This window comes from Lissotriton helveticus, chromosome 1_1 (genome assembly GCF_964261635.1).
Source record: "Lissotriton helveticus chromosome 1_1, aLisHel1.1, whole genome shotgun sequence".
NCBI classification, from domain to species: domain Eukaryota; kingdom Metazoa; phylum Chordata; class Amphibia; order Caudata; family Salamandridae; genus Lissotriton; species Lissotriton helveticus.
In genome coordinates, this window is record NC_136057.1 from 1,621,162,316 (window position 1) to 1,621,178,112 (window position 15,797).

The window sequence follows — 15,797 nt, forward strand, 5'->3', positions numbered from 1 at the left end:
CCCCCTGTGTATATCGCACCCTCAGACTACCATAAAACACACCAGCTCCATAGTGCAAAACCGGTTTCCAATAGACAGCGAGGACAGCTTGACATGACTGAAGTTGATCAGACTGACACCTCCTTGCCACAGTTCACGGACTTTACGAAAGTATTGGTCCCTTTCTGGGGGCCGATCTTCAATAGTAGGGAGATAAGACGTTTGTCTAGGATAGTGGAAAATGTCATTAATATCACCACCAATATCATGACCAATATCACTGTAGAGCTTCAGGCCACGAGACTCGTTTCGCTCCAGAACCGGATGGTTCTTGACGTCATCCTGGCCGATCGGGGAGGAGCATGTCGAGTGATCGGCAGCTCCTGCTGTGTTTATATTCCAGACTCCGTCCCCACGGTTCATTTGGCTATCCAGAAATTACATCGCATTGCAGTGGAAATGCACACAGAGAATGGGTCCTGGTCACTTTCTGGTTGGTTCTGGGGGCTATTGTCAACTTGGGGTTGGAAATTATTGATGATAGTCGCTGGAGCAGCCGGTATCATATTCACCTGCTGCCTCTGTATGCAGTGTGGACCGGTTTGCTGTTCTTACTGTGCTACAAAAGTGACAGCCATGTTTACCCCCTCTTCTGTCCCCACTAAGACTCAGATGCTCCAACCGGAGATTCGTGAGTTGATGGCCATTGATGAAGAAGTCTCCAAGATTAGTATTTCCTATGAGTTAGCTACATCACGCTAAAAGGAGGGTTTGAGGAACCAGATTTCGATCTGGGCCTAGTAGAGCATGCAGTTATTACTAGTAATTAGCGTGGTGTAGCTATTATGCAGATATCAAGCTATGAACACTAATATGCCCGCACACTTAGCTGTTTAGGGACTCATGTACACTTTGTTGCACGTTATTCTATCTCATAAGAAATCACAGCCTGACCCGACAAACGCCATTTTGTGGCCTAGTCCGGCTTTCAGCACTCAGCACTAACGAAACCTTTCCAATGTCTATGCTCGAGATCCATTCCCCTGTGAAATAGTACAACTGTAGCAACCTGCTGTTTCTGCACGTTAGGCCTGTCAAGGTTATAGGTGGGGGTAGATTGGGCAAGCACATTCCAAGGGAGCGCTGTTCGGACTCTCTCGGAGTTAGCAGACGGGAGTCACCCTCTCGACCTTGCTATAATGAGCTGAGCTACACTGAGGAGGGTTTTGTGTTCCATATATGGTCTTTCCTTTGCACCAACCTGTACCAGCCTGTATTTTTCCATCTTAGGTAACAGCTTGCAAATGTAACAGTATATATGTGAATTACTGATAATGTGCCAGCAGTCTTCTTGGCGGACCTCGTGGGGTTAGGTCGCAAGGAGCTCCTCTGGCAGAGTTTGTTTGTTGTAATAAACGATTGGACCTTCTACACTGCCAACTGACTGGTTATTGGTAATTGGTATACGGGCTATTTGTAAGTATGGCTCTATTTGGGTTGTGATTATTTTTTCGGTACTTCAATGATATGCAAATTTATAAAGCTGTGTATCGGCAAATGATCATCAATGAGAATAACAGTTGTCAATATTGGTTAAAAAACTCTCACAATACAGGAACATGATTAAAATTCAGAAAATTCAAATGTAACACAGTTCAGGATGATGACCACTTTCTCAGATAATGTAAACAATCTATATTTACTATAATTTATTATACTGAAAAATAACTAGAACCTATAACATAAAATCTAATAAAAAACGTTATATTATAAATTAAAACTGTTGATTGCAACAGTAGGGAAACTGATGGATAGCGTAGGTGTAAAAATTACTATTTCCACTCCACTGAGTGCAACAGTAGGGAAAGTGTTGGATAGCAGACTGGTAAAAATTACTATTCCCCCTCCAATTACTGCAACAGTAGGGAAAGTGTTGGATAGCGGAGGGGTAAAAATATTATTCCCATTCCAGTGAGAGCAACAGTAGGGAAAGTTTTGGATAGCGGAGGAGTAAAAATTACGATTCCCATTCCAATTACTGCAACAGTAGGGAAAGTGTTGACTAGCGGAGGGTAGTAAAAATGACTATTCCCACTCTAGTGAGTGCAACTGTAGGGAAAGTGTTGGATAGCGGAGGGGTAAAAATGACTATTCCCACTCCAGTGAGTGCAACAGTAGGGAGAGTTTGGATAGTGGATGTTTAAACATAACTATTCCCATTCCAGTGACTGCAACAGTAGGGAAAGGGTTGGATAGCGGGGGGCTACAAATTACTATTCCCACTCCAGTGAATGCAACAGTAGGGAACGTGTTGGATAGCGGAGGGGAAAAAAATTAATATACCCACTGAAGTCAATTATGAATTAAAAACAAACAAAATATCAACTTCAATACAAAAGATGTTAAAAAACAATAAAAAGAAAACATATTTAAAATATTTAAAATTACAAAATATAGAAACATTGTAATGTTAAAAAATAATTTTTTACCTACAAATGATACTTTATTTATTTATTTACTTATTTTGAAGGTTTTATAGAGCGCGAACAAGATCCTTGCGGATATCAGAGCGCTTTACAGTGATCAGAGCTGATTATACAAAATGAGTAGCATGACACATTATACTTGCAGTAATATGAGGGAAAGAGCAAGCATGGAATATAAATACGAATACACAGGAAAAGTCGTGAGGTAGATAAGCATGGGATAACAGGACAAAAAAAAAAGAAAAGAAAAGAACAGAAAAGTCGTCAAAGAGTATAGCAGGAGCGTCTCTATTGAATAAAGTCCCAGGAAGGGTAAAGTGGTCAAGTAAATTTTGCCATGAGAATCGCTTTTACTTCCTTTTTTAAAGAGACGGTAGAGGAATTCAGTCTGGTTTCTGAGGGAAGAGAGTTCCAAGTCCTAGGTGCCACCCCGGAGAAGGTACGTTTAAATGTTTTCTTTTTATTGAATGTTTGAGGTTTCAGAAGTAGGTTGTCTGCACCTCTAGAAGACCTTGAGCCACCAGATATTGTCAATTTCTGTGCGAGGTAGATAGGTGCCTTGTGGTGTACGGCCTTATGTGTCATGCAAACTATTTTTAGATGAATTCTTGCTTCAAGCAGGAGCCAGTTCAGGGATTTTAGATCGGGGGAGATGTGGGAACTTCTTTTCGAGCCAGTGATGAGTCTTGCTGCAGAGTTTAATGAGGCTCTGAGGGGAGCTGTAATCGCTTTTGGAAGGCCGCATAAAGAGACACTTGCATATTCCACACGAGGTATAACTAGAGCTTGTACAGCCAGCTTGAAGTCGTTGACTGGCAAGAAGGGCTTCAGCTTCTTTAGAATGTTTATCTAGTGCCGAGACACCATTTTTGGTATTTGTGCGCTTTATAAATATCATTATCATTATCATTGAATTTTACGTCCCCACAAGAAATCTACGATCACTCCAATCAGTCCAATCAGCCCTCGCTAGAACGAAACGGATATTCAAAGTAAGGACAGGTGGTCGCTCATTCTCCTATCTAGCAGCTAAAAAATGGAATGAGCTTCCTCAAGATCTAAGACACACCGCCAACTATCTCCAGTTCCGGAAGAAACTAAAAACTTACCTTTTTCCCAAACCCTAATGCCTCGTCTCAGTATTAGTTCTGCAGAATCATCAGCTCTGGTATAAGCGCCTTGATATCTCTCGGGATGAGTGTTGCGCTCTACAAATACCGCAAATAAATAAATAAATTATCATTATCATCTGGAAGTTTGCCCCCGTTGTGGCATTGCTAATGTGTTTCTGCATAGTGAGATTGCTGTCCAGAGTTATTCCCAAGGATTTTGCAGAGTCCACAATAGTTGGTTGCACATTGAGTGCAGTGAAACATTGGATTAAGTCTTGCATCAAGGGGATTTTAGCGGGTGGAGGTATAAGGAGGAATTCGATCTTTAGAGAATTAAGTTTGAGATGGTTTTCTGTCAACCATGTTTGGGTGTTCAAGAGTGTGGTGTTAAGCCGTTTAATGTCTTCTAAGGTATTAATCTTTAGATAAAGTTGTGTATCGTCAGCGTCCATATGGTATTGCACATTAGATGCTTGTAGAATTTCGGTGAGTGGCTTCATGAACAGGTTAAACAGTGTTGGGGAGAGAGAGGAACCTTGCGGGATGCCCAGCCTTACTGGTACTGGGTTGGAAAGAGTGTTATTGATCTTGAATTGTTGTGTTCGGTTATGAAGAAAATAGGTAAACCAGTTTAGCACTGATCCTGATAGACCCATCCTTAGTTTGAGAAGATCAAGCAGATTCTCGTGTTTGACCGGATCAAAGGCTGAAGATAGGTCTAGCAGGATGAGTAGGCATGATCCGTTCTGGTCCAGGATTTGTAGCGCATCATCAACAATTTGAGTCATGGCAGATTCCGTGCTGTGGCCGGCTCTGAAGCCTGTTTAGTGGTTGTTGAGGAGGTCGAAGTGATCAATATGTTTAGTTAGTTGGTGGTGCACACATTTTTCAAGCAATTTGGCCAGGGTCGGATATTGGATATAGGGCAGTAGTTATTAAGATCAGTGGGGTCAGCTGTTGGTTTCTTTAGGATGGGTGTGACCTGACCGACTTTGAGGGAGTCCGGAATGCAACCTTGTTGCAGTGAACTGTTGATGATTTTGGTCCATAGCGGAAGCAACCACGGGGTTAGGTCCTTAACAGCGTTAGCGGGGAGCGGATCGATGAGGTGGTTGGAAGGTTTCAGGGCATTAAGGATCTTACCCAAAGCCTCTTCAGTATAGGTGTCGAAGGATGCCCAGGCTGCTTCATTCTTAAGGTCAACCTTTGAAGGGATTTGGTGTGACGTAGTTCGAGGTGTAGGGGGGGTTTGTGAGTGTGGCAGAAAATATAGTAATAGATCATTTAGGAGATCCCTCTCGATGTTGTCGGTCTTCCGAGTAAAGTAGGTAGAGATTTGTTCACAGTTGGGATGAGGTTGTGCTACATCTTGTGACCGTTGAGGTGCGTACGTACCGTACACTGTGATTGGCCTGGGGGGATGGGCATGGGTATGCAACACGCTGCCGATCAGCACAGGCATGCATCTTACTTTGTTTTCTGGTCGCTGCGCCGGAAGTGTCCAGTTGGGTGACTCCCATGACTGCCTCAGGCTCATTGGTACCCTCCACAAGGTCCTCCAGGGCTGAGTGACTCTGGAGGTCCCCCTTCCAGTGGCAGCTGCATCCTTCACCCTTTCAGCGATTCTCTCCTTCGCCCTTTTTCTGAGGTCATACCACCTCTTCTTCAGATCGTCTATGCTGCAGTGCGTGACTCCGACCGCATTCACCCTCTCCTTGATGCACATCCAGATCCTGCGCTTCTCCGCCTCAGGCACCTTGAGTGACAGCTTTCCAAACAGCTTGTCAGGCTTGCTGCTTACCCCCTCAATAAAAAGTCCAGTTTCTTGTCAGAGAACTTTCTCTTCCTCTTTCTGGACGTGTCTGAGGTTTGGGGTGCATACTTGTCCATCCTGGATTGCTGGTTTGTGTGAGTTGAGGTTGAGTATCTCAGCTCCTGTGCTCTGCCTCCTCCTCAGACCTCCTCAGGGCACTGAATGAAGCATGGGCTGGATGACTTCCTGGTTGTACTGTCATCAACCTGCTTCCGAAGCGACCCGTTTTTTGCGATTTCGCTAATACCGAATTCGCTAATACCGATTCGGTATTTGCTAATTCGGTATTTGCTATTCTTTGTTTTGCGCTCTCGCGCTTTCGGTATTTGTTAACGATTTTTACCGATTCAGTAATAAATACCGAATCTGTTGATGCTTCGAGAAAAACGAATCCTTATTTGCGATTCCTTATTTATCGCTAATAAGGACTTGTTTTTCCGAATTTTGATGCATGGGCCCACTAATTTTTGCAGACAATATTACTAACTTCAATATTTTCAAAAACGATATTTCTTACCTTAAAATCGATATTCTTGACCACAATATTCTTGCTGTTGCTATTTCTGTATCACAATATTTCTAACTCGATATTTGTGTATGTCAATATTTAAAACTCGATATTCTGTCTATACACCAAAAACTACTCCAACTCCACTGAGACAATACCCGATAAAACATGATGCGAATAAACAAGTCAGGGAGATCAACTTGAATACCAGGGTATAATAGAGAATTGCACCTCTTCCATGAATAATCCTTTGTTTCCCGTAATGAAACCCGATAATTCATATAGTCTGGTTTTAGACAGCAGGAATTTGAACACTTGCACAAATACATTTGCAGTACAGAATGCACACAGTGCCGCATTAATAAATAACATTGTGCAGAATGAATACAAAACAACACTAGATCTCGCAAATGGATTCTTTTGCCAAAATATAGCACCTGAGAGCAGATATTTGACAGCATTTTCAGCCCTAGGCTTTCAGGGTCAATTTTGAAGACTGCCCCAAGGGTATATGAATAGCCCCTGGTTGTTCTCAGCAAGGGTAACAGAGTTGCTTCAACATTTTAATGAGGAGGCATTGTCCTATGTAGATGATATTTATCTGATGGATGATGAATTATTGGATCACTTGACATGGGTGGACAATATAATTTTGGGATTCGCCTCTGATGGCTATAAATGTAAGTTTAAAAATTCAAAGATTGCTCACCTCAATATCATGTTTTGTTATATGAGCTTCCAAGTGAAGGGGAGAACCTGACAGCTAACTTCTTAGTTAAATGTGAGCTGCTCCAAACGCCAAAGACTTTTACTATCCATTTTAGGATTCCTAAATATTGGCAGAACATACATTTTAGATTACACAGAAAAAGTAGAACTTTTCTATGACTTAATCGGACCTAATTTTTCAGTTCACCATTGGACACAGGAGAACACAGAAATCCTTTATTCCTTACAAGCTGACATGATAGCTTCCAAACACTTACACACACGTGTAACCACTACGAATTTGGTGATCCATGTAGTCACGGGTCAATCTGGGTACACTTACCTAACCTTCAATGAAGTCTAAACTGTTTCCATTGCATACAAATCTCATATGTAAACAAACGCCGAGATGCGCTTTGCATCCACTGAAAAGATTTTGACAGCAGTACAGAGTGAGAGAAAGAGCACTGGCATAGGGGAAACTAATAATTGTCGTGACTCCATTAGAGGCTGTTACAAAAGCTAGCATTCCAAACACAAAAGCACTGCATCCACAAGTGATACAATGGGCTAATTCTCTCACTGCAAAAGATGTAGACTACAAATTTGATTCTACATAACAAACTCAAGCATTTATGCAGTACGAACAAGAGTATCCTCTTCCAAATGAAATAATGCCTCTAGATCCGTAGGAATACATTATTTACATTGATGTATCTGCTCAGCCTGCCGTAGAAAGTGAACAGCAATACAGCGCAGCATGTGTGATTGTAATGGTCGTATGCAGGAGGGCAAGTTCCATCCTAGCAATATGTAGACACAGTCTCTAAGAGATTGCACGGCTCTGCTGGTAGAACTAAAAATACAGGCACTAAAAAATACAGATCGAGAATTACCCTCACTTATTGTGTGTGATTGATTTTATTGTGTCCAGTCATACAATAAATATCTTCACTACTTGGGTCAAAATGGTTTTAAAGACTCAAACGGTTGCACAATGAAGCACAAGTTGCTTTGGGAACAAGTGACAGAGCTGAACAAAAGGCTTGCTGCTGGCTCACGTGATTCATATGCTGAATGTTGGGTGCACGTTGAAGGGAATTCAAGGCAACAGTGCGAACTTCTGCCGTAGCGGCAATCACTCATTCTAGCACGAGGATAGATGGACAGATAATGGTAGCTGTCATTGCTTCATGCAAAAACAGCTCTACCTTGCCAAAAGGCTTTCCACTCAAGTACTCCTACAAGTTAGATGCGCAAAATATTCTGTATGCTCAAATTACAGGAGTGGGGGAAAAAGTAATACCAAACATATATTGCAGATTATGTTTAATTCTAGCTGCACACGAGGGTCTGGGTTCAGCACACACAGGGATTACGGCAACAGTCTCACTATTGAAACAAAGCTATTGGTGGCCAGGTTTAACAAAACAGGCAAAAGCATTTGTCCTTAAGTGCGACATCTGTAAGAAGATGAAGGGTTCCATCGTAGCACGTCCAGCGCAAACAACACTACTGATATCAGACAGACCTCTCACTTGAGTCTATTTGCACCACTGAGGCCCCTTACAATCTAATGGGGTTTACAAGTATATCTTGGTGGCCATGAATTCATGCTCTGGATTCCTGTGGGTTTGGCCTCAGTCCTCAACTGATGCCTGAACTGTTATAAACGATTTGAGAGTCTTTACAGGGAAATACTCAAGTGGTACATTACATTCTGACCGTGGCCCCACATTTAGCTTACAAGAAACCTGTGGGAAGTTTGGGTGTTGCATTGCGGTACTCATCTAAGTATCATCCTGAGGGAAATGTGATAGTGGAGAGGAAAAACAGGACTTAAAGCAATCCTTAACAGCAAAGGCTTGGGTGATAGTTGGGCCAGTCACCTATATGGGGTCCAGAGTACACTTAATATCATGTCAAGAAGTCCTGGCAGCCGAATGAACAAGAACAGTACTTCTTCCTCCTCTTGCCAGTAAAAAAGAAAAGAGATTCGTCTTCATTGATCTGATCAAACCACACTATGTGGCCGCTACTGAATTGCAGGACGCGTGGGCTCTTGCGTAGCTGCCGAGCTCCTCTTGCTACCATACAGGAGGTTCAGACAGAAAGACTAATAACATTTGAAGATTCTACTCTACCAAGTAACTGAGTTGCCAACAATGGAATGGAAATCGTGCCTATTGAAACTGAACAACAACATAGCACAAATGAGAAACAGATCTCAATTCGGCCTAATACTAACATCTATGCGGATATGCCTCAAAACAAGTCCTCTGCCAGTTCAACAAAACTTGCTGAGCTACCAAAGATAGATAGAACTGCATTTGGCTATTTCTTTGATTTTGACACCTTCTCTCTGGATCCAAGTGAACCTGAGTCACCACCAGCTACAATTTCCTGTCCATCTTACAACACGGGCAATCACAGATACGATCCATTCTAATATTAAGCTGGACACTACAATCATTGTGCTCTGATTACGTGCCCTGGTGATATATTAACAGTTCATCTCCATTCTCTGCATATAATCTATCAGGAAGGCAGATGAGTATGGCACAAAGAGATGCAAAATATACAATGCTGCACATTAAAAAATTAGACCAAATACCTTTTACTGTGGCAGAGTCACTATCCGCAGAATGGATAATTCATGGCCAGTAACAGAGTTCCAATTTCAATATTGCCTAGAATACCACAAGGTAGACAGATATGAAGCAATGGGTAAGGACTTCATCCATGAATTTTGGGGATTACCATATAGATTTAAATTCAGGAATGGGAACACTGAAGTGTTTCTCAATGGTGCAGACTGCGATACTTCATTAAGTGTGTCTCTAATTTGCCAGAATATTATGATTCTTGGGGCCAGAAATGGCTCAGTTGCAAACTTATCCTGTCATTTAAAAGGATCCCCGGCTGATGTGGTTAATCCAGAGTTTAGGCTGCTCTCAAATGGGAGTTACTTGATGCTGAATGTTCAAGATTGCTTCCAGGTATCGCATATCTAGCAACAGTAAGTTCCAGGATTACTTGTTGTATGCAAGTATTGTTTCCACCGACCCACACAGTCAGGGAGGCGCTGTTATGGCCTTCGTTGAATGGTTGCTTTATATGGTTTGATTCTCTGAGCCAACTGAAAGGCATGCTTTTACAGAAGGATGTGCCCTTTACCTCAGCCCGAGAGACTTTTGATCTTCAGGTTGCAAGGTCCTCAGCTGAGATACAGGCACCATACGAACAAATTGCTCTTTCCATTTCAGAAAATGGTACAGCATATCTTTAACATGTCTGATAGGTATAGTACACCTCTTTAATACCATAGGTTCTGGAATGTTAAGCACCTTTCAGACAGTCTTCAGAGTGATTCCAGCTTTTATACACGCTGCATTGTGAAGCGTGTATGGAGGGCTTCCGCTAATCCTACTACTGGTAGTGGGTTTCCTGGTTTAAAAATTTCTGCTATGCAATGGACCTCCCAATCATCAAGGAGATGGAAAAAACACTGTTGCAGTGACTTTGCCGTGACTGCATAGTACTCCATCTGGGCACACCTCGATTTCGGGAGCTAAGCGAGTCTTGGTTCCTATCATTCCGACCAGTCTGGATTGACTGTGTTTTGCCTGTTTTCTGCTGCTTGTTCTGCAGACAAAATTGCGTGTTGGACCTCTGTCTAACACTTCCATGGGTTGCGCCTCGGGATGTGGATGTATTGCTGGTCCCATTAAAAGGCCCACATAGTGCGGGGTCCTCAACATATTCCCATGTTGATGTAAGCATTCTTAGAGTGATCACGGGATGCATCAGCTCCTGTTGTATTGGACACTGGCTCTACTGCAGGCACACAGGCTTTGGATGTTTCAAATTCTTCCTCAGCATCAGCTGTGGGAACTGTAGAAGATCACCTTTGCTTGATTAACCTGATTTGCGAGGTGTTACAAGGACTGTCGTCTGTGAAGGCAAGCAACAGTGATGTCGCATCTCCCACACAGAACCCTCTGTGTGCTGGGAAGAATTCTGCCTCTTTTCCAAAACAACCAAATTTGGAATTTTAAACCAATTATTTTCCTTTCTCGCTTCTACTGAGCACCATTGCTTTCAGGCGTACTCAGTTGATCAAACTATATATGAACATATTTTAAAGGACTTATTACGTTTTTAAGCATTTTTTATAACTTTAAGACATTTTTATTCTGAACATTTAACAATGTTTTTATGATTGATTATAAAGACATCCCCTTTTTATTTTTGTAGTATATCCTCATGTCGGATGAGGAGTGGGTGTTATGATTTGCAAAGTGCCCCAATATAGGCCTGGGTAGTATGATAACATTTTACCTACATTTACCCTTCCATTGTACTACATAATGATTTTTGGTGCTTACCTTTTACCTAGTTAGGGGCTGCATAAATGTGTGGTTTTCCCTGAAAACTAGCCTAATTTATTATGCATGAGGATTCTCAGAATCACAGCAGGATTACCATCTTCTACATAATAACTAGGTATAAGGTTCAGCACTATCGTCATCCTTGGCTGACATGACACAGCAAGGTAGAACCCATGAAGGTACCTTTTGGGTATATAAGCACCACATATTTGCTGGGGCAGACAGGGAGAAAGACATCCATACTAACGCGTAACGCTGAGGTTCCTGCACGTAGACAATCCAGCACACAGTGGTCTGCCATTCCTCGTGGGGTGTCCATCCCGAGATCAAGATGGGGTCCTTCATTCTCTCACTTCAGATAATGGGGTTGGTTTTATCCTAGGGGATTCTTGGCTCTACACCTACATGCATGTTAGGTACATTTATGGACATCTAGTTAGGGTTAACATCGTAGGAGTACGTATTACTATTGTCATGTATCTATATACCTGCATATATCCATTGTTTTAGCACTACACAAGAATTCTACCATCTATTTACTCTGTTAGTGCTTATAACGATATACATCTATTTCTGTCTGATGGTTGTTGCAGCACATTTATTTTACACTAGAATGGCGCTGGTTCAATAATTGCGTATTGAGAACGTCCCTATTGTTTATTCTATGTATCAGTCCATTCTAGCAGCCGCGTTCTCAGCACCTGGATACCCTCATGGGTGATTAGCCACACTCTATAAGTCCCGTTGAGATGACATAGTTATTATAGTCAACCGTTATTTATGTCTAGTTTGACTTTATAGGACGGCTTATTGTTATGCCCACAGTATTGATTGTTTTTATACATTTTAAATTGGTCTTAACTTACTTTGGAACGATCACTGTTCATATGTATATTTGAATTTCACAAGCTAAAGCATTATGAGTAGGATACTATAGATCCCTGAGAAAATTGTTTATATTTCTAAGCCAATTCTTGCTTTTTCTGTGGTTTTTCAGATTTTTTTATCTTTATCACATGTTTATATGGAATCCCATGGATACTTATGAGCCAATGTACCATGCGTGTAATACCACAGATAATTTTTATCGAAAGAATGCACTTTTTTGTCTTTTTATCTTTCCTTTCTATTTTCTGTATTGTTGTTGTTTATATGTATCATTGATCTTGAATGTAATCCTATTTTTAATGATGTTTTAAGGCGCTAGACCCCAAAATAAACTTTACAACTAATAAGTATACAGGTGGGCTTGTGAACTTCAGCCCATTGACTCCAAATGGAGAAGAGGGAAATGCGCCCACCATGGATTGTAGTGAGCACGTACATATCCTGTCTATAAGAGAATTTGATTATGAGCAGTTCACTGAAACGCAACGCAGTGCTCTGGGATTTTTGGCGCTTTTTACAAACAAGTTCTTTTGCGAATCATTTGCAGTGACATCAAACTGCACCACATGCCACAGTGCCAGCTTTGAATAGCTTACTGAACAGTTCTACTACAGTATAGAAGTTGTCCACATAAAGATTATAACCTATACAAAGGAGTGGTTTGACAAGCTCTCATACAATCTTTACCGCTGCTCCTACCATTGGAGAGCAACCTACAGGGTTTCAAAGCAGAATCCTTCCCTTTATACATTCTTAAGTTGTATACATAGCCAGTAGAGCTCTCACATAGCATGTACAACATAATGCCATAAGGAGCTCTTTTGTTTGGAATGTATTGCCTGAGCAGCAGCCGCCCTTTGTACAGGATCAAGGACTCATCAATGGCTATATTCGTTCCAGGACTAAGAATCTCTGGAAAACTGGCAGATAAATGTTCCACAACAGGCCACATTTTGAACCACCTGCAATGGGCGGGATGGTTCTAGGGCAATGCAGCAAAATTGTCATTGAAAATCAGCATATGCTGCAATAGCAAAAAACAATCTCTGCTCATGTATAGTGCGAATATGGGTGTTACCCAAACCATGCGAGTAGACCAGTGGGACCGCAAGTTTGGTTTGTGCACTAACCCCATTTTTTAGCGTAAGGCCCAAAATGTTCTTCATCTACTCAAGTGAAGTGGGAATACACCGATGTGCCATAGAATTAGGCTCCACAGTGCCTCCATGCTCCTCAGAAATTGTTTTACATGCAAATTTGATTGTTGCACAATTTTCTCAAGGAAGCCAATATTCAAAAAGAGATGGACACATTCAAACTGGAAACGAATTGCAGTATCAACATTATACCAGCATCTTCAGTGAGGGGGGGTGCTGAATTAAATTAGGTGGGGCTGCCAAGAGAGCACTCTGTCTGTGCTTTCTGCTGCACATGCAGTGTTAGACTGTGCTTGTGAAGGGACATAACGACTGCCATGACCATGTTCCTCAGAATCGCTGGAAGACGAGTCATTAGATGGAACTTTGCTGGCTGAAAAATCACTTTCAGATTTGTCTCTATTTTCCTCTCTCTCACACGCTTCCTTATTGTCTGATCCTGCCTCCAAGCTGACCTCCATAACTCAAGTTAGAAGCTGGGCAGCCGTCATCCACTGAGACGCCATATCTGCTGACTGTCTAAAACCTTATTTTCTAACACTCTGTCCCAAAAAAAAGGGAGAAGTATACCTCTAAATCAGTCACTGAACAGAAACCACCTAGCTTATTCAATGCAGCTGTAGGTTCTCCAAAGACACTACCAAAAGACAAACTATTACTTCACCGTGCCACATACCCAATACCGGAGCATACTTTTGTTAAGGCTTGTGCACAAATGTATTGTTGGGGTAGCTGCTGAGCCATTGACAGTATAAAAGTAATTTCCTGAAAATAAAAATCTATCTTTGATCTCAAGAAGCACACATTCGCATAGTAGCCGCTGCAACTTTGTGCAAAGGCGTAGTCCTGAAAATTCACAGTGCTCTCACTCACACTAAAGTTAGACAACGGCAGAAGTAAGGGCTACTTCTTCCTGTGGCTAAATTCACTGTGAGTGATAACACTGTGAATTTTCACAATGAACATGCTGATGCACAAAATTGCGGCAGCTACTGTATGAATGTTCGCTTCATGAGATAAAAGCTAGATTTTTGCCATCAGGAAATTATTTCTGTCCCATGCTGCACATGGTGGATGAATAATGTGAACGAAACAACAGACCAATGGATGAAGAGGGCTCTGAACAAAACCCTTGCTAATATTTTTTTTTAAATGTGTATTTCCCCTGGAGATAGGTGCCTAAGGGATAAAAATGTTTTATATATATATTATAGAAATCCTTTGGAAAGGAAGACGATGCCATGTGCAATTGAACTCATTTATTTGTTTTTCAAACCACCATCGACGCGTTTTGGCTGATCCCAGCCTTGTTCACCAACGGGAAATGCTACCTTACCATCGGTGAACAAGGCTGGGATCAGCCGAAACGCGTCCGATGGAGGTGTGACAAACAAATAAATTAGTTGTATCGCACATGGTGTTGTCTTCCTTTCCAAAGGATTTCTGTAATTAATTGAATTTTGCTGCAAAGATCCCCACGACGACGCACCCTTCGATCTGGAGCACAGCGTGCAAGTGCAGAAACGATCCGAGCAATATATATATTCACTGAAAAAAACATAGGTTTCACACCAGTTATAGTTAGCTGGACATTTTACTTATACAAAACCATTGAAATGCCCCTGTTATAGTTAGTTGTACTCACTATAACTCGCGCGCCCGCAATCCACTGCTGATGATGTCACATATTACATTATTCATGACATGGTCAGTGACATCACTGATGACATCACTGATGACATCTCAAATGACATCACTGATGACATCACTGATGACATCATCCATGTGACAATGAAATACACCTCATCACACACTAGTATATTTTTCACTCACAGTAAAATAGAAAGTGCCCTATTTCAAACCATTGACACGTCAATAGTATTTTCTAAACATCCACTCAGTGAATCATAGATCTATTTGCCATCTAATCACTTACCTATAGATTCAGAGTTATATGCAGTGAATAATTAACAGAACACTAACAAATATACTTATACGCCTATTTCAACATTACACACCAGCACACATTGTATTCACTTATAAAGTCATCTTATTGACTTATGCAAACAATGGATCATACTTACATTTACTCACCACTTCATCTATTCATCTATACACGTAGTGTGTTATAAAATGACTATTAGAAATATTCAGTTCTCCATACAGTGACTCATACAATCACTAAGTCTTAGGCTCACTTAATTAGATATAACTGTAACATACACTGCTTTTTTATGCAAATTTAATGGAGATATACTAATGAGAGACATAATTAATCACCACCATACCCATAAACATATACACTCACTGAAACAAGTGTTATAACATGTAGTCTTAACCTCATTTACCTACTGAATGAACTATTCACACATTTTTAGGCAATTACATACCCCCCACCAATTCACATAGACATTCATTTACCCATACAAATACTCAGTTAAGAAACCAATAACAAATATAGTCTTTAATATACCAATTAAGTCAAATCAACAAAGACTTCAACACAGTTAAATAACTACATATTATATATGTCATGATCTGCCTTTGAACTACATAAAGCGCCTGCATGAATAAAGGTTCAGCGTTGTATAAAGATTTTCATATGCGATCATTTGACTACATGTCCCACAATGCCTAGCGACTGGGAGGAGCTGGGTAATCTATTAAGGTGGCCATTTACGTGCTGCTGGTTGTACGTGATTTGCTACCCGAATTTGGATCTGTGTTCTGGGAACTGTTTCTGGATTTTGTCGAC